Here is a 21275-nt window from a genome sequence, read left to right on the forward strand (position 1 = left end):
ACAAACACACTTTCATATTTCACATAAGTTGCTGTATGACATTTTTAAAACCTATGAATTGATGGACATTTGTCACAATTTTTACAAACATAGCAATCCTTCAACCTTGATATTTAAACATATTTTTTAAAACAAAGTAAAACTCATCTTGGGTTTAGAACATAATCAAGAAATCTATATATCATTCTGGTAGAAGTAAAATAGTGAGCTGAAGAGCATAAATAAAGGGGTGCTCCTTTTTCTTGGAGGCTTATAGGGATACAAATGCCCTGAGATTAACTGCCCAACTTCCATTCACATGTGGGAAGGTTGGGGGTTATAAAATACATTTCACTTCAGCTACTGTAATGGGCCTTACCTCGTGGTAGGAGCAGGCAAAAATAACCAGATTGTTTAAAAAAAAATTCCAAAAATCATATTTAAAAAACCCTTAAAATCAAATCATTTGAGGTATTTATATTTAGCACATTAAATTTTCCAAAGGTTGTTAATACAATTATAACCAGTTCTGAAGTCCATCTATCCTCAGCAAAATAAAAAAAAAAGCTGTTTTTTCATATATGGGCTTATTCACAACAATATTTGTTCAACAGTTATAGGGGAAAAACAACAGAATTTCAAAACTCAGTACATTCAAAATAAATTCAATCAACCTTCAGTTCACAGAATAATATTGAATCCAGTAATATATGAACTTAAAATCACAAAGTTAAACCTTAAACAAAACAATGCAATAGAATACAGAGATTTTTTTTTATAAACCATTGGAGTCTGAAATGCCTTAGAATATAGCCTTTAGTCTCTTCAAAGTTCCTTGGGGGTTTTTTTGGTTTGTTTGTTTGTTTTTAATTATCCATTTAAATGTCTATTGTCCGAAGGTAGAGTAGTAAAGGCTAGGCTATGGGGTTCAAGGGATCCGTCCAGGGCCCCATAGCTGGGAAGCATCGGAGGCCAGATTTTAACTAGAGACCTCCCGTCTCTGGGCCTGGCTTCCAGTTCGCTGGGCCACCCATTTTCCTCCCCAAAGTTAAAGTTGAATCTTTGGGCTGAGTCTGCTCCCTGACAGGCAGGCAAAATCAATGAAATTGCCAGAAGAGTCAAAAATGCTTTTAAACAGCCCATTGCTTTTTAGGTTTCTGTTTGAAAAGTCTATTTCTTCTCTCTAGTCTTTTCTCTCTTTCCCCTCTCTGATCATCCTGTGGCCAATACCCCCATCCACGTGGAGGCTTAGCCTAAGGGAAAATTGCCCAGTCTCCTTTCCCTCTCTTCTCTCCCCTCCACCCACGTGGCCAATACTGTTACCAGCTGGTCGCAATGAGTCCTCAGCAATCTGCTCCAAGGATCTGGGTGATGAGCCGGCTGGGTCGGAGGCCAGATGGGTGAGAGACAGACCGCCGGGGTGGGGTGGGTCGGGCCGGGAGCTGGAGCACAGCTCGGGCACCAGGTGAGAGGCCAGGAGCAGAAGCAGGAGCCGGAGAGGGCCGCAGGCAGGAGCTGATCAAGATGGTTTTCTAAAGAGCATCTCGGAGAACTTTGGCTTTAAAAAAAATTCTCTAGGCTAAAAAAATTTTGAGAAGTTCTCATCCAATCTAGTGGTTGCCATCTGTAAAGATTAAAATTTAGGGGAGACGGGGAGACCGAGGCATCTGAGGCAGGTAGAAATTAGTTTCTCTCTGCAAGGAGTATTATATTTTTTAGAGGTTTATTAAAGGCTGAAGATTAAGGAACATACAAGTAAGAAACATGTGCCTAGGCCAGAGGCCTAGACAAAATAACCTCACATCACGCAAGAGACGAGCCTGCTCCAAACGGAAGTCCAAAAAGAGCCAAGAGCCCTCAAAAGCCTTTGAATCAACTTAAATACCTTCTCGATCTCGGCCCAGGTGAGATTACAAGGCATTCTGGGGAAGTGGAGCAAAGGCTCATGGGGATTGTAGTCCTGTATTCGAGTCTATTTTTTACACCTCCTCATACTAATGAACCCCATGTTACCTTAAAGGTGGGTAACACCTATTATGATTGTCTATTAGACACTGGAGCTACCAGGTCTGTACTGAAGAATGTACCAGATTTAAATTGTTATTCCGTTGATTCACAAAGTGTAGTGAGGTATAAGGAATACCCCAAAGAGTTGAAAAACTTGCCCCTAGAATGGTGTCTGTAGGACCGCTAGAGGTACAACATTCCTTTCTTTTAATGCCTGACTCCCCTTTAAATTTGCTGGGGAGAGACCTTCTATGCAAACTCAGAGCCACAATAATTTGTTCACCAGATGGTTCTTTATCATTGGAAGTACCAGAGGAATCTTTAAATTTACTCCCTGTACTTCTTTTGGAAAATCAGGAGGCAAAAGAGCCTTCCACTTTTGAAATACCTAAGGACATACCGGATTCTCTTTGGGCCACATCTTCTTCTGATGTAGGCTTACTTAAATCTGCTGTTCCCGTGCAGATAAAAACTAAATCTAGCCCACCTCCTTCTATCCCTCAGTATCCCCTCTCAAAGGAGGCAATTGAGGGTATTACACCAGTTATTAACTCATTACTAGAACAGGGAATAATAATCCCTTGCAAATCTGAATACAACACGCCCATCCTGCCAGTTAAAAAACCAAAAAGATGGCAAGCACCTCTATAGATTCGTACAGGATCTGAGGGCAGTGAATAATCACGTTATAAAGAGACACTCCATAGTTTCTAACATAAATACTATTATTTCCTCTATTCCAAACACAGCTACATACTTTACAGTAGTAGACTTGTGTTCAGCTTTCTTTTCCATACCTATACATGAGAACTCCAGGCATATTTTTGCTTTTACCTGGAAGGGCTCACAATATTCATGGAGTCGGCTGCCACAGGGTTATGTGGAAAGTCCGAGTTTATTTGAGCAAATTTTGAGCCAAGACACAGACAATATAACATTTAAAAATAGCAAATTAATCAAATATGTAGATGATCTACTCTTGGCTTCAACAGACGCAGAAACGTGTCAAGAAGATAGCAAACACCTTCTTTTGGAATTGTACAAAAGAGGACATAAAATCTCTAAGGATAAAGTTCAATGGTGTCTCCAAAAAGTAGAATATTTGGGATTCATCCTGACTGCGGATGCTCGTTATATTTCTCCAAAACGAATTGAGAATATTCAAAATTTAAGCGCTCCTACTACTAAGCAACAGTTGAGAGCAATTTTAGGAGCAACAGGGTTTTGCAGACAATGGATTCCTTGCTATGGGGAAATTACTAAACCCCTTATAGCATTAACAAAGGATTCGGTTCCTGAACCCCTCAAATTAGAGCCTGAACACCTGTCAGCTCTATCAGAGCTAAAAAAGGCTATCATGTCTGCCCCTGCTCTAGGCATCCCAGATTACAACAAGCCATTTACTTTTTATGTGCATGAGCGAAGAGGAGTAGCTTCTGGCTTGTTAACTCAGACTTTGGGACCTTCTCAGTGCCCAATTGCTTATTATTCTGCTAAATTGGACCCAGTAGCAGCAGGAGCACCACCATGTCTTAGAGGAGTAGCTGCTACAGCCTTACTAGTAACAAAAACTGTTGGTTTAGTATTGGGATGTCCATTAACAATAATGTGCCCACATGAGGTAGAAGCATTGTTGATAAAACATAGAACACAGGCATTCTCGGATCAGAGAATTACAAGATATGAAATAACCTTACTAAATAGTGAAAACATTACTCTAAAACGCTGTACTACTCTTAACCCTGAAACCTTGCTTCCAGATTTACCAACTTCAGGAGAACCATTACAGAATTGTGAAACATTAGTGTCCATGGCAGAAAAGCCTCGAGATAATCTCTTGGACACTCCCTTAGACAATGCAGATCTGATTTTATTTACCGATGGTTCCTCTTTTATGAGAGATGGCATACGTTACACTGGAGCTGCCGTAGTCTCAGAATTTGCCACTGAATGGTCAGCTTCACTACCTTCTAACATTAGCGCTCAAGGAGCAGAACTCATAGCTCTAAAACAAGCTTGTATAATTGCCAAGATTAAAAAGGCAGCAATTTATACAGATTCTAGATATGCTTTTGGCATTTGTCACAGTTGGAATGTTATAGCTCCAGAGAGGATTTTTAACCTCAGCTGGAAAATTTATAGCTAATGCAGAAATTATTAATGAAGTTCTTTCTACTCTCCAGCTTCCTGAAGCCCTAGCTGTAGTTCATTGTTCTGCCCATACAGGTGGCACTGACCCTGTCTCTAGAGGAAATGATCGAGCAGATGCTGCTGCAAAGCTAGCAGCCATAGAAGGGCCTGAATTAATTTTAACATTAACAACTACTAATGATTTAAATTTACCACTTTCCTATAATGAAAAGGAAGTGGGAAAATGGAAACAAAAATTCAAAGCAAAACAAATTAATGGAGTGTGGGTGTCATCTGAAGGAAAACCCCTGCTCCCTATAAGTTTCTATAAACAAATTTGCCAATCTATTCATAAAAATGGTCATTTTGGCACCCACGGCATCGTGGACTCTGTTAAGAGAGTATGGATAGCCCCCGGTATAACTACCATAGCCTCTAAAGTATGTTCAGCCTGTTCTACCTGCCAGGTATATAACCAACATGCATTTTGTGGAAAAGCCTTTGGTGGACGTCCTCTGGCTTACACACCTTTTGAACATCTACAGATAGATTTCATTTTTACTGATTCTGTTCTAAATCAGATATAGAGACTTCCGGTCAAGATGGTGGCTTAGAGAAAGCTAAAGTTCAGATCTCCTCAAAACCCTTCCCGACCGATCTCAAACTATAAGCTCCTAAGGCGCCGAAATTCAAAACGATCAACAGCATAGACCCTGGGAATCCTCCTCCTGGACCTGGACCTGGATCAAAAGGTATGGCCCCCCTCAAAAGCCAGAACCTGAAATCACTCGAACCTAAGGGGTAGGAGCGCAGAGTCCAAGGCTCCGGGAAGCCGCAGCCCCGCCCCGCTCAGAGAGCAGGGTCGTCTGAAACAACAGCAACCCTCAGGGCCTTCTATCCGAGTCCCAGTGAAAGTCACTGCCCTCGGAGCTCCCGGAAGCCATGGCCCATCCCCTGCAGAGAGCAGGGTCCTCTGAAACAACAGCAACCCTCAGGGCCAACAAAACAGCCTCATGGCCAGCTATTCTGAAGGCAACTTCCGGAAAGCAACCCGACTCCTGCAGGGAAGCAGATAGAGCCGGGGTAGAGTGTGGCCCCCTGGTCCGACCCTTCCATTCCAGTTCCAGTGAAAGTCATTGCCCATACTCAATTTAACCCAGGGAAAGCTCATAGAACCGACAATCTGCCCAGGACTAAAGCCTCTGAACACCAGACAAGAGATAAGAAAAGCTAATCCTCCCCATTCAGAGATGGCAAACTCCACAGAAGCACAGAAGCCCCAAAATCCCAAGAAAAATAAGAAGAAAGGGGCGACTTTGGACACATTCTATGGAACCAAAATACAAAATACAGAGGAGATAGAAGACAATATACAAGAAAATGCTCCGAAACCTTCCAAAGGAAATGGAAACTCTCCACAAACCCATGAAGAATTTGAATCAGAAATGACCAAAAAGATGGAAGCCTTCTGGGAGGAAAAGTGGGAAATAATGCAAAAGAAATTCACACATCTGCAAAACCGGTGTGACCAAACTGAAAAGGAAAACCAGGCTTTAAAGGCCAGAATCAGGCAGCTGGAAGACAACGATCGTGTAAAAGAGCAAGAATTAATAAAGCAAAGCCAAAATACCAAGAAATTAGAAGAGAACATAAAATATCTCACCAACAAGGTGACAGATCTGGAAAATAGAGGGAGAAGAGATAATTTAAGAATAATTGGACTCCCAGAAAAGCCAGAAATAAACACCAAACTTGACATGGTGATACAAGATATAATCAAAGAAAACTGCCCAGAGATTCTAGAACAAGGGGGAAATACAGCCACTGACAGAGCTCACAGAACACCTTCTACACTAAACCCCCAAAAGACAACTCCCAGGAATGTAATTGCCAAATTCCAAAGCTCTCAAACAAAAGAAAAAATCCTACAGGAAGCCAGAAAAAGACAATTTAGATATAAAGGAATGCCAATCAGGGTCACACAAGACCTTGCAAGTTCTACTCTGAATGATCGTAAGGCATGGAACATGATCTTCAGAAAGGCAAGAGAGCTGGGTCTTCAACAAGAATCAGCTACCCAGCAAAACTGACTATATACTTCCAAGGGAAAGTATGGGCATTCAACAAAATAGAAGACTTCCAACTTTTTGCAAAGAAAAGACCAGAGCTCTGTGGAAAGTTTGATACCGAAAATCAAAGAGCATGGAATACCTGAAAAGGTAAATATTAAGGAAAGGGGTAAAATGTTATCTTCTTCTTTTACTCAAACTCTCTTCTATAAGGACAACATTTATATCAATCTATGTATACTAACATGTGGGGAAAATATAATGTATAAATAGGGGGTAAAGAAAGACCAAATAGAATAATCTTTCTCACACAAAGATTCACATGGGAAGGGGAGGGGAAGAAAACTCCTATAAGAAGGAGAGGAAGAGAGGGTTTTTTACTTAAACCTTAATCTCAGGAAAATCAACTCTGAGAGGGAAAAACATCCAGATCCATTGGGATCTTGAATTCTATCTTACCCAACAAGGGTAGGGAGAAGGGAAAACCAAGGGGGGAGGGGGAGAGGAAAAACAAAAGGGGAGGGAAAGAGAGGGGGGAGGGGGAGGGAACAAAAAGGGAGGGACTAAAAAGGGAAACATCAAGGGAGGGGACAAGGGGGACTGATTCAAAGTAAATCACTGGACTAAAAGGTACAGCCGAAGAAGAAAAGGTTAGAATTAGGGAAGGCTATCAAAATGCCAGGGAGTCCACAAATGACAATCATAACTTTGAACATGAATGGGATGAACTCACCCATAAAATGTAGACGAATAGCAGAATGGATTAGAATCCAAAACCCTACCATATGTTGTCTTCAAGAAACACACATGAGGCGGGTTGACACCCACAAGGTCAGAATTAAAGGATGGAGTAAGACCTTCTGGGCCTCAACTGATAGAAAGAAGGCAGGAATGGTAATCATAATATCTGATAAAGCCAAAGCAAAAATAGACCTGATCAAAAGGGATAGGGAAGGTAATTATATTTTGTTAAAAGGGACTTTAGACAATGAGGAAATATCATTAATCAACATGTATGCACCAAATAATATAGCACCCAAATTTCTAATGGAGAAACTAGGAGAATTGAAGGAAGAAATAGACAGTAAAACCATATTAGTGGGAGACTTAAACCAACCATTATCAAATTTAGATAAATCAAATCAAAAAATAAATAAGAAAAAGGTAAAAGAAGTGAATGAAATCTTAGAAAAATTAGAAATAATAGACATATGGAGAAAAATAAATAGGGATAAAAAGGAATACGCCTTCTTCTAAATCAGATATATTCTTGCTTGGGAATAACTCCAAAATTTCATGTTCCATGTCATCCCCAGAGCTCAGGCCAAGTAGAGAGGATGAACAAAGAACTTAAAACTACGATTGGCAAAATATGCACTGACACCCATTTAAAATGGCCTGAAATTCTCCCTCTGGCCCTATTTTATCTTAGAAGCAGGCCTAGAGGAGACTTACATATTTCACAATTTGAGATGCTTTCTGGACATCCACCTATACAGGCTAAGCCTTTCTCTCCGGCATATACCTCACTATTAGGGGGAGATACTACTATTGCTTCCTATATACAGGAGTTACAGCACAAACTACATGAACTTCATGAATCCAGAACTGCAGTACAAGCTGGACCACTAGACTTTTCTCTGCATGACCTGAATCCAGGAGATAAAGTTTATATTAAGAATTTCAAGCGTACCAGAGCAACTCAGCCTTCGTGGGAAGGACCATTCCAAATATTGTTAATTACTCCAACATCCATAAAGATTGGAGGAAAGGACTCTTGGATTCAGTGCTCACATGTGAAGAATGCATCTTCTGCTGAGACTGATTGACTGAAACTTGTTACATGCATTGGAGATAATAATCCTTAGATAAGTGGATGCTTTTTTTTTAGAACACATTGAATTACTGAATTTTTTCTTATTTTTCTTATTTCTTTTCTTTATTTTGATTAGAATATTTGATTTTTTCTCATTTTTGTACTGAAGGTACACATAATTAATATTAATATTTTTTCCTGCAGTAATAGAAGTTAATATATATTCTTGCTATAATATCAATATATACCTAAAAGCTTTAAACTATGGGAACCTGCCATTTATTGATAAAATATTATAGGATTGTGATTAATATATATGTATGATTCCAGAAAATGGGATAAAAAATAAGGAGCACAGTATATAATCTGAATAGTGCCAAAAAAAGAGCACACAGGAAATACTAATGGGAGACTCGAGGTTGCAACGCTTGACTTATGTTAAGTCGTAGGACTTCCTTGTATCTACACTCTCTGCGAAGTACTCATACAAGTACAAAATTTGACTATCATGCTGGCTCCCTGTATCCCTAAGAATGACAAAAAAATCATACAAAGGAATGACATTTCCCTATCAAAATAGAATTCTAATTCTTGTCTTCTTATATTATGGCAACTTCCTGTAGTCTTGGCTGCAAATGGCTAAATGACATATTATTGAATTCTGTCCTACATACTTGTTGGATAGAAATTACTTTATATTGGACCTATACAAGGGCCTATTTTGAATTTTTCCTTATGTTTTTGATTATTTTTCTCTTCTTCTGATAATTGACTCATACACCCCCATAACTCAACATTGCATTCCGAGTTGAACTGAATGTTTTTTAACACCTACTTCAGGGGGGATTGTATTTTAATTTAAAATCTAAGAATTTTTGAATTTTGAATTTTTTATTTGAGAATGTACTTTTATAAAAATTCAAGATTTTGATTTTGTTTAAGAAAAGATATTCAAGAAAGAAGCTTGAAACTTTTATATCCAGAGAATGAACTGTTGCAGAAAGATGACGGAAAACCTACACTTCATCAAGAAGATCAAGAATGAACTTTGGATATGATTGATTGAACTGAACTTTGAGTGAATATTTATTGTAAATGTACACATTTATGCCAAAAGGGACTGCCCCTAATTTGGCTTTCTGTCAATGCGCCTAGCAAAACACTGGTTTTGCTTTCTTTTCTTTACTATTCCTCTCTCACTATTCTAATTCCTCTTAGAAATTTGAAGATCATGTATATCTATAGTTAGAAGTGCATTGAGGATTACAAATAGCTTATGTTAAATGATCAATGGGGAGACTAGTCTCCCAATGATCATCAGGGAGAGGTTGTAAATCTTGAAATCTCCCAGACTTGTCAATGTTAAAAATTTCCCCATCGGGGAATTCTTAATTGGAACAAATTCCCTACTGAGAAACATTCCCCATTTTGATGTGAGAACTCGCCAGGATCAGAAATGGGAGGACCTCTACTCCAGTCATACTTAAGACTGCTTTAGGGGAGAAAACTCCTTTCTATGGGAGGACCCCTACTCTACCCGTACTTAAGACTGCTTTAGGAGAGAAAACTCCTTGCTAAACAATGAAAGTTCTTGGACCCATGCTTATAATAAAACAAGGAGTTCTTTGAGCCAGGCCTGTTTTTAGAATTGATACAAGAATTGATACAATGGGATGCTAGGTACCTAAAAGGGTTGGGCAAGTTTTCTCTTGATGAGATTAGTTGACTCAGCTGTGTTTTCTCTCTCATTCAGACTTACTGAGGATCTTGGTCGACACAGCAACATTTTTTTGATTCAGACTTACTGAGGAGATTGGTCGACTTAGCAGGAATTTAGATGGGCAGTCCTTTGGAAAGCGTCTACAGTGATTGGTAGATGTAGGGACTTAGGGGAGGTGACATGGGAGAAAAACCCCTATATAAGAAAAATCAGAATCTCTTGAGGATATATATCCTTTTGGAGAAATCCTTTTGGAGGATCTCTGATGAGGATCACTTGGGAAGAATCTCTTGAGAGAGGCTCTGGAGAAGGGAAGCTCTTGGAGGACAATCTCTAAGAAAGTCTCGCTGGAGCTCCTCTAAGGGGGCTCTGTCCCTCTGGAGGCTCTGGAGAGAGGCCCTTTGGAAAAGTCTCTGGCTGGAAGGCTCTCTGGTGAAGTCAGCTGAGATGGAGCTGGCCAGGTGTCACTAGAATCCTTATTTAGGCAGACCTTGTGGTGAGTGTTAAAAGACTGACTGATTCTCTCTCTTAAGACTCAGGTCTAGGCCATATTGGCTTGAGGCCCTTCATAATTATTCCTTTCCTACTCTTTCTCTAATTCCTCATATTATTAATTAAAAATCTCTATAAAATCCAGTTGACTTGGGTATTTGAATAATTGGTATTTCCCTGGCGACCACCTTATATTTGATTTAAAACCAAGACACTGTAGTGAAACATATTTTCTGTGGTCAAATTTACTCACCCTCTCTTATATCTATCACAATTTTTATCTTCCACCATTTTAACTCACTACAGTTTATGGGCTTCACTATTTTAAATCTAACATACCATGGAAGTTCTGATTATAAAGGAATACAGAGAATAAAAGAAAGCAGATAAGTAGCTCAGTGGATTGAAAGTCAGGCCTAGAGACAGGAGGTCCTGGTTTCGAATTAGGTCTCAAACATTTCTACAATGTATGCTCCTGGGCAAGTCACTTAACTTCCCCATACCTAGCTCTTATCTCACTTCTTCCCCAGCACCATATGGTATTGATTTTAAGATGGAAGATAAGGGTTTGAAAAAATTGTCAGGGGTGGGAATCAAAGAATGAAAGTCTAGGAAAAATGAAGGGGAATGAGAGAGATATTTTCTGGTAAGGTCTATGATAAGAATGCTATTCACATCCAGAGAAAGAACTGTGGGAGTAGAAATGCAAAAGAAAAACATGTTATCAATCACATGATTTGATGGGGATATGATTGGGGTTTTGGCTTTAAAAGCTCACTTAACTGAAAATAATAATATGGAAATAGGTTTTGAACAATGATACATGTATAACCCAGTGGAATTGTTTGACAGCTCCAGGAGAGGTAAGAAAGAGGGTTGGGAAAAATCATAAATAATATGAAAAATGGAAAAATATTATTAACTTATCAAATTTAAATTAAATTAAATTGAAAACTTAAGAAAAGAAATATAATGCTGTGTTTACAAGAGAAAAGAGGGGGGAACAATATTAGAGACAAATGGAAGAAAATATAAACCTAACTCATGACTTTAAATGTGAATAAATAAATCAACAGGAGTGACAGTTTGGATAAGAAAATAAAATTTCACAATGGTCTTTATATATCATAGACCTTTTCCTTTATCATTACAATCATCTTCTGGCTTTCACTGAGACCTCCCTACCTCCTGATAACAATACATCCCTGACCACTTTTCTAGCATTAAATGAAATTTTACTCCTGTCCTTGACCTTCCTCTCCACCCCTCCATGTTATAATGGGAGAGTTGGAATACTCCTTGCTCCCTATTACTACTTTCAGACTCTACCACCATCAATCAGTAACTCTTTATAAGGGTCATTAATCTTGATTCATTATCTTTACTCAAAAACCTTCTCCTATTGAAAATCACCCTATTACTATCAAGAGTGTCACCTTCCTCCCAGTCACCCAGGTTCACAGTCTTGGTGTCATCCTCAACTCTCCAATCCATATATCCTCTGTTGTCAAGTGTTATTGTTTCTACATATGTAATATCTCTTTATCTCTGCTCACAGCTGCTACTCTATTACAATCTCTTTTTATTTCTTGCCTAAACTATATAGTCTAAATTGGTGATAGAGAACCTTTTAGAAACTGAGTGCCCAAACTGCACCCTCACACCACACACAAGTCCCTCCCATCCCTTTACCACAGACAGAGGAGGGAGGAAATGCTCCCATTGAGTCATAGGGCAGAGGGGCAGGTGATGTGAAAAAATGTCCTCAGGTGCATGGAGAGGGGGAAAGGTGTGGCCCCGCCCTCCAGCATGCGTTCAATAGGCTCACCAACACAGGTCTAAGTAGTCTTCTTGCTTCTTTCCCTACTCCAGTTTAACACTTGATTCCCCCTCTCCACTGTGCCCGAGGGTAATTTTTTCACATGATCCACCACTCTGCCCAGCAGCCTTAGTAAACTGAATTCATTCCCCAAGGCTCATGCAACCCAGCTCTTCTTACCCAGCATCCCATTTGCATGCTTACCCTTACTCTAAATATAAACTCTTATGCCAAAGGAGATTGCCCCCAATTGGTTTTTTGTCAATATGCCTACCAAACATTGGTTTTTCTCTCTTTCTCTTTTATTTCCTTCATATCACCAAATTATTGTAATTTACCCTTAGAAAGTACAATATTGTATGAATCTCTAGTAAGAGATCTCTAGAGATATCAGCTGGTTATGATTCACTGGGGAGACTAGGCATGTAAATTTTGGAGATTTCAACATGCTCACCTCCCAGTGGAATCATAGGAAGAGTTGTGTAGATAGAATTCACTCCCCAAGGCTCGTGCAACATAGCTCATCTTACCCAGCATCCCATTAGCATGCTTGCACCGAATGAATGGATGTGAATGCACATTCACATGGGGAGGGACAGCCTGGGTTGAGAGCCAAGCAGGAGAATCCACATACAGTTAGGTTGGATTAGGCTTTAATCTGCTTTCTCTATCTTTAGTGATTATTAATAAAACTCTGGAAAATAAGAACCTAGAGTTATTGATATTGATTTATATTTTACAAACCCAATGGGAGCATTTCCTCCCTCCCCTCTGGGGTAAGAAGGCAACTCACATAAGGTCTAACAGTGCAGCTGGGGCATTCAATCTCATAAATGTTCACCATCATTGAGATTATGAGTGCCCTAAGCCTTTAACCTTTCTTTGTATCCCCAGTGCTTAGCACTATACCTGGTATATTGTAGGTGCTTAACCAAGATGATTTTCTTAATGTAAAGTTATTATTATTATCACATACATCCCCTCAATAAGCACTAGTGGCTCCCTATTACTTTCAGGATCAAATATAAAATTCTCTATTTAGCTCTATTTCACTAGTCCTTTCCTCCCCTTCATATACTCTTATGGATCCTTCAATAATGGTTTAAAAAAAAAATTAAGGTCCTGACCTTCTATATAAGCATTCATGCTAAATATTGGTTCCAAGGCAGAAGGGAGGTCTCCTTATTTCATGCCTTTTCATTGCATGTCCCCAGTGCACCTTTCATATCCCCATTCCTTACCTCCTATACAGACTTTCTTTCAGATCAGCTTCTAAAAGAGAACTTTCCTCATCCCACTTAATGCTGGTACCTTACCTCTGGGATTATTTCCCATTTACACTATAAATATTTTTTATGTGCACAATTATTTGCATATTGCTCTCCCTCTAGAATGTGAGTTTCTTGAAGACAAGGAGACCATGTTTTTGTCTTTCTATGTACTTGGTACTGTGAAGATGGGATTAACTCTCCCCTGCCCATTTTTAGATTTAATCACCAGAAGCAATACACCCCACTTATCTTTAAGTATAGACCCATGTATGTTTAAGTGGGTGATGAATCAGAACCCAATGACTGCCCCCTGGGCAGCCCAAGAAAATTTATAGACTATAATTGGTCCATGTAAAAGTGGAAGGAAGGCACAGGAAGTGATGAAAGGAATGGTCTTTAAAAGGGGCAAGAACTTCCTGTGACAAGGTCTTTCACCCTCAACTTGATCTTTTTTTTTTTTAAACCCTTACGTTCTGTCTTGGAATCAGAAGAGTGGTAAGGGCTAGGCAATGAGGGTTAAGTGACTTGCCCAGGGTCACACAGCTGGGAAATGTCTAAGGCCAGATTTGAACCTAGGACCTCCCATCTCTAGACCTGGCTCTCAATACACTGCTGCCCAACAGCCAACTTGATCTTGAAGAAGCTCCAGCTTGAGGCCTAGAATTGCTCTTGGATTTTTCCCTTAGAACTACCACATGGATGAATGAAAAAGACTGACTCCTTTTCCTGGCTTTTTCGGAGAGGTACTAACCGGAGGGGCCCCTCCTCTTGGAGGAGGCCCTATTAAAGCCAGGGCCTGGGCAAATAATCCAGCTTGTTAAGTTAGATTTCTTACTCTGCCCTCTTTGTCTACTTTTATTCTTTCTCCTTTTGTAAGTAAACTAACATAAAAAAACTACTAAAAAATGGGGTGTATAGGGTGCTCAGGGAGGAGTAGTATCTCTGGTATGGAAGGCTTGTTGTGCCCTCTTAGGGCACCTCTCCAACCTCTGACCCTCACCTGACACCCAGCTCTCACTTGTGGCTCCTAGTAGCTGCTAGCATGCAGCAGCGGCCACACCCCAGGCAAAGGCTTCGACAGACCAGCCAAACCTTGTGAGGGTAGCCATTGGGTCATAGACCCCTGGTGAACTAAGGCTTTCCTCACCCAGCATGTGAAGACTGCTTCGGCTGAACAGACGGAAGAAAACAATAAGAAGGTTCAACGGCTGAGAGGGCAACGTAGCAAAGCACTGTGGAGTGCTTAGGGCGTATTGGAGCACAAAAGACAACACAGCCATCCAATGCAGCTGAGGAAGTCTCCAGGTGTAATGATTTTTCGTGCCACTGGACCCAGGCTTCCAACGCCGAGAGAGTGGGACTGTCTCTGTGCATCGACTTTTCCACTTGATTCTCCTTCCACGCACAAGTGTTTTTTGTGCACACTCATCTACATCACAGATGAAAGCGCACAAAGACAATCGTCATGCTCGGTTACGGAAAGACTACTACTATACTATACCATAAAAAGTCATTCTGCCTTGGGTAATAATTTATGGCGACTACACTCATAAATTTCGTCCAACCCTTTAATTTTTACCCCTTACAGTACATAGTAAACATTTAATAAATGCTTGTTGACTGACTTGACTAGTCTCTATCCTTGATTATTACAATAGCTTCTTAACTAGTCTCCCTATCTTATATCACTGACCACTCAAGCCCATCTTTTGCACTTGCTGCCAAAATGATTTTCCTTAAAGGACTGACCATGTCATTCTCTTACTCAATAAGCTCCAATGGATCCCTATTTCCTATAGGAACAACTCTTACACTTGCATTTTTAAGGCATTGCTCTCTAGCTCCTGCCTATATTTCTAGGATCTTCATTTGCTACTCCCCTTTTGTATACTACATTCCAATTAAATTTAACCTATTGCTGCTCCTCACACATGAACCCTCCCCCTTTATCTTCCCCTCCATCTAACTGAATTGTTCCATTCTTCAAGTCTGATCTAAAAGTAGCAAATTCTAAATGAACTTCCCTGATCCTTGCAACTGCTCGTGTCTTCCTCACCCTACTACTTAGTATTTATGTATAGTATGTACATGTTGTCTTATCCTCATAGAATGCAAGCTTCATGGGAGAAATGTTTCATTTCTGTCTTTCTTTTCTCAGAATCTAACACACTGACCTAGTAGACATTTAATAAATGCTTAATTGACTGATTCAAAGACCTAGAACTGAAAAGGATCTTTGAGGCCATCTATCCCAACTTCCATTTTATAGCTGAGAAAATGAAGGAAACATTATGTAACTTCTAATCTACATAATTCAGAAAAATGGCAAGCATCCGAATTGGGATCTTAATTCCAAATTCTCTGAGGCCAAAGTCATTGATCTTTCACTGTACCATACAGGACTTGCTAGAGATCAAATCTAGTCCCAATCTTTCTCCTCAACACCAGTCCGATATCACCAAGTGATTTGTGAACATTTCTTGTTTTTTTAATTGTCTTTTTTAACCCTTATCTTCTGCCTTAGAATAAATACTATAGAAGAGGTGTAAAGACGAGGTAATGAGGGTCAAGTGACTTGCTCAGGGTCACACAGTTAATAAGTGTCTGACATCACATTTGAACTCAGGACTTCTTTCCCTCTCTGGATTCAATCCACCCTGGGCCACCTCACTTAATTTGTGGACATTTCAAACTCAAGATGTCCCCAAATGAACTCATTATCTCTCCCTCAAATTCCCTCCTAAAGATCTCTAATCAACTTATTACCATTAAGAGCCCTGCAATCATTCCAGTCATCAAGATTCAGTAACCGCCCCATTTTCCTCAATTCTTAATGTCATTCACTCCACTATCCAAGCCAAAACAACTGAACCCAACCCAAATCTTGTCATTTCTACTTCTACAATTTCTGTTCAATATGTTCTCTTCTTTCCACTCATACAGCCACCGCCCTAATTGCTGCCCTTATCATTCCTCATCTGAACTAGTTGCAAGAGCCTTCAAATTGTTCTCCACAATTCAAGTCTCTCCCCACTCCAATCCAGCCTCTCCACAGCTGCCAAAGGGATTTTCCAAAAGCTAGGATCTGACCATCTCCCCACCCCCTCATTCAACCTCCAAGATCAAATACAATTTTGCTTTAAATTGCACTATGATTTTGGGACACTGTAGAACTGCCACTGGCTTTTCACAATCTATCCTTCTACTATCTTCCAGTCTTCTAACACTTCACTCCTCCTCATACAACCCTACAGCCCACGGTGGTCTACTTCCTGTTCCTCCCTCACAACAATCTCCAAGTCTGTAATGCTCTACTTCACGTCCCTCCCTTTGAATCCAGAGTTTCCTTTACGACTTCCTTTACAGCTTAAATCTCACTATAGGTAGAGCAGCATTCCCATCTACTCTGTACACCTCCCCAATCAGAATGTGAGTTTTTGCAGGGTAGAGTTCGTGTTTCTGCCTTTCTTTGTCTTCCCCAGTGTAAGCACAGTGTAAACGTTTAATAAATTCTAGTCGATCGAGAAGCATAACTAAGAATATAATTCGAGTTGAGTGCTTTTTCCAGTACACCATCCAAATTTCCCTAGGGCTTGTTCTCTGGTCCGCCCTGTCAAGAAGTTACCAAGTGGAGTTAAAATTGTACCCAAGAGCAAGCTTAAAACCAGAGTTGCTAAGCTTTTCAGTTTTACTCCCATCCTTCCAGCAGCCAGAATAATCCCCTCCTCCATCAAACCTGGAAGCCCCACAGGCAGGTCTGGAAAGAAGCTAGGTGCCCAAGAGGCTAACTCTCCACACGTTCCTCACCCTGACACCCAATACCCCACATGCCCACGCCGCCACACAAACTCAACACGGCTGGGGGAAAGGAGACGGAAAGGAACAGGGAGAAGAAGGGAATTCAGTTAGGCTCCCTCAGCCCCTGAAGCGGGAAAAATGAAGACACAGACAAGCTCAAGCACCGAGCGTGCAGGATGCCTGGAGACTGCTCGGGGTCCTACCTGGATTCTCTGATAGCGGCTCAAAATCAAAATCGTCCACAAGCCGACAGGGTTCCAAATAGTTCACTTCCGGGAAAGCAGTACAGGCTGCGCGCGCATCCCCAGCCCAGTGACCTGGAGAGCCGGCACCCCAAGGGGCGGAGTAGGGAAGAGGAGAAGGGAGAGGATGAGGATCACCTAAAGGGGGTGGAGTCATTGTGAAGGATTAAAGTGCTTGCCCCAACCCCGCCCCGCCTGTAACTAAGCCTCCTTTGCCAAGGGGCCGCACCTCTCTGGTTGGCTCCATTCTTAAACAAGTTTTACAGGTTTAATTAGTTGACTTTTGGGATCCCTTACAGATTTAAAGTTGTGAACCCCACCTTCAAACAACTGGCAGTCAAATAAGGGAAATAAGAACACACTGAAAACTATAATATTAAACAGGATATTAAAAATGCATTAGAAACTATTAATCTGATTGCAAATCAAAGTATACCATCTTCCACTTTTATTTCCTACATAAGTTTTTTATTGTATGCCTGATATGTGCCTTCTGTCTGGAAATGAAGAATATGAAAATAAATACGTGCATGAAAACACTGGTATAACCTTTATCTGACTATTTACAGCCTGGGGAAGGAGGGAAAGAGAGGGAGGGAGAAAAATATGAATCATAAAATATCAGAAAACAACTGCCAAAAACTGTTTCAACGTGTAAAATGAAAAAATAAATAATACATTAGAAAATGAGAGATGGCTCAACAACTAATGATATGTGAATGTGATGGAATTCTAATGTGCTGTACGAAATGAAGGGTCATATTTCAGAGTGAAAAGAACCAAAAGAATAATTTCTACAATAACAATATTATAAAGAAAAACAATTTTGAAACACTTGGGAACTTGAACAGCTTAATGTATGGATGAACAACCATAAATCCCTGGGGACTCATAATGAAGCATTCAAAACAAACATACACACACAGAGTTCATAGATTCAGATTAAGAAACATGAATCACATATATGTACATATATATGCACCGTACTATACATTATACATACATATACACACATATTTTGGACATGGCTAATGTGAGAATTTGTTTTGTTTGATACCTGTAACCGTTTTGATTTCTCAGGGAGGGGCATGGAGTCTGAAAGAGAATGAAGACCTGAAAATGATATAAAATTGATTTTTTAAAATAACATTTTGTTTTTCAGTAGAATCTGACTCTTTGTGGACCATAGACTATACTTTCTACAGAGTTTTCTTGGCAAAGATATTGAGTTAATTTGCCACTTCTTTTCCAATAAATTGAGAGGTTAAAGTGACTTGCCCAAGGTCACACAGTGTATAAGGCTGGATATGAACCCAGTTTTTCCTGACTCCAGGCCCAGCATTCTTACCTTCTGAGCCATGTAGCTGCCTCTGATGGCAGAGGAGACAATAAATGTAAAAGCAAAGGAATGTTGTCTCTGACTAAAGCAAATAGTCCAGGAAAGATACCTAATCCCAATTTTCTTTTAATTCAGATTTGATATTTTACCAAAAAAAGGGCCCTTTGCCCTACAACAGCAAAGGACACAGCACTTAGTACAATGCCTGGTGCTTAATAAATGTTTATCAATTGATGGATTGATACAGTGTCACTAAGCTCATCTGGATACAATCCCCCTTGTCTCAGTACTGAAATGTTTCTGATCATCTGAGCATCTTGCAGTCTTCAGAGATCTATCAGGCTAAAGTATCTGACTACACATGGGTGGGATTTTTTTATGCATTTAAGTGATCAGAAAGCTGCATCAAGAGAGTCAAGAGCCATTAAGATCACAGAGATAGCTTTGCTGCCTTTTAGGGAATTGATCTTTTTTTGTCCTGGTCCAAACAAATACTACCCTTTGGTAGGTGGGCAGATCTCTAAATAAAATATAAGGATATTCTAGAAGACCTTTCACCATTTAGATTTTTTAGGGCCTTCCTACTTCCTAGTATAGGCATTACTAGCAGGAAAAGCAAAAGAAGGAAAAAAGGAAAACTACCTTTCCCATCCCCCAAAGTCATCAAAAATAAAAAGAAGAAAGAAAAAATATAAAGGATGACAAAAGCAAGAAATCCTAGGCTTTTTCTCCTCCATACACTTCCCTTCCAAGATCTTAACCATCTAGTTTACATAATATACAATGTCATATCTTTTCAATTCATAATGGGTCTCCTAAAGCAAGAAAATGAAAATGAGATAATGAAGTAGAGCAGTCCCAGTAATATGAATGACATAGCACAGATGAAGACACCTCCAACACTGTTAAAGATTCTTTCCCCTGTTTATGAGGTGGTGATGATGAGCAGAAGTAGTATGAGGAACATCAAGGCCACGTAACAAATTATGACCTTCATGGAACAAACAACAATTTTCATCATTCATCAGAATCTACTCTAGAAAAGAAGTTAAAAAGTCATATCCCTCTTGCATGAAACATCCTAATATCTAAATTGAAACTTGTCCTAATAGCTAAATTGATACTGAGATGCTCTTAATACCATCATTTTAGGATTCCTTGGCTTATCTATCAACATTTTCTCTTCCTGAGAACCAGATAAGGGGAATGATAAAAAAAAAATCTTTATCATCTTTTATTTTTTATCACCTTTATTGGAGGTGCTTCCTCCATCTTCCATAGGAACTAAAGTGTGTTCTTTACCAACATTCAGGAATTCAGAAATACCTCCAAGTGTGAATTTTAAAAGTCTCCATCTTGGTCTAGCACCCAAAAATTGTGCACACCCACACTACACGGGCATGCGCTAGTCAATGACAAATCAGAAATAACTAACTGCCCACCTGGGCTGTCCTAAGCCAAGCTAGAACCAACCATTGGATTTGTGAGACACAGGAAGTGAGGTAGGGAACAGCCTCTGGAATTCGCTGACTTCCTGTGGAGAGAGCTAGGGGGGTTGGTGTGAGGAGCTTGGAGAGGGAGGACGCCCGCAGACAGCTTTCCTTCAGATCACTCACGTGAGTTAAGGACTGATTCTTTCCACCTGGGCCTTTGGGCCTAAAACTCCCTCTGCCTTGGTCAGAGGTTGAGTAGCCCCTTTCCCTTTTCTCTTCTCTCCTTCTCTCCCTCTCCTTTCTCTACTTCCAGTGTGATTAAACCTCCATAAACTCCATTCTGACTTGAGTGTCTCATTTTAGGAATTTCATAAGTAAATTCCTTGGCGGCCATTGTTCAATATTACATAAATCCTGTAGCCACATTTTTAGCCATTACAATATTATAACCTCTCCCAGAAGCCTAAAATTTCTAACATTACACAAGTCAATCTCTTTTCTTCCAAGTAAAAGAATGTGTGTGTGTAAAATTAAAACTATCTCATGCCATTAGAAAGCAAAGTCACCTTTTTCCTTCATGTGCTTAACCATCCCAGAAGAAAAAGAACATGTCATTTGAGGAAGACCTGGACTATTTCAAGGAATATAAAGCTCTCTGAAAGTCAATGATCTTAAGGCCAAGTGTCTTTATTTTGAGGATAGAAGAAAGAACACAAAAGATCAGCCAGAACTATATCCTAAAAGAGATCATTCTTATCAATTATCAAATCAAATATCAAAAAATATGATATATATCATGATATTTCTTATCAATTGTCAGAAAATACTTACTAGAACAGAGTACTTCTCTTTCTCAGGGTAGCATTGATTTGTCATAGATATAAGCTTCTGGGCATATGACCTGGGCAATCAGGTGTGTAACAATATAGGTGTCACTTAGCAAGGGTAGACCTCTTTACCTGAGATGAAAGAAAGTCAGGAACAGAAAGAACATGAGTTAGGTGGATCTTTGACTAGCACAATATGTAAAGTATGGAAGGAGTAATGTAAGGTTCCTGAGACATTCCTAATTCTGTTAGACCAAGTATCTCCATTGTTACAATAAGGAAATAGCCAAATCAAATCTTCTAAAGTACAGTCTGAGTGGTTTTAAAGATTCA

General features: G+C 39.8%; 1 protein-coding gene across 1 annotated transcript in view; it reads right to left on the reverse strand.

The window, feature by feature from the left end:
• ZNF18 (zinc finger protein 18) overlaps positions 1-17422 on the reverse strand; it is a 95895-nt gene extending 78473 nt beyond the window's left edge. The window contains exon 1 of the mRNA XM_001380695.5: positions 17305-17422. The gene's annotated coding sequence lies outside the window, so the exon portion shown is untranslated. The remainder of the gene's footprint in view (positions 1-17304) is intronic.
• Positions 17423-21275: the final 3853 nt, after the last annotated feature.

This window comes from Monodelphis domestica, chromosome 2, assembly GCF_027887165.1.
Source record: "Monodelphis domestica isolate mMonDom1 chromosome 2, mMonDom1.pri, whole genome shotgun sequence".
Lineage (NCBI taxonomy): Eukaryota > Metazoa > Chordata > Mammalia > Didelphimorphia > Didelphidae > Monodelphis > Monodelphis domestica.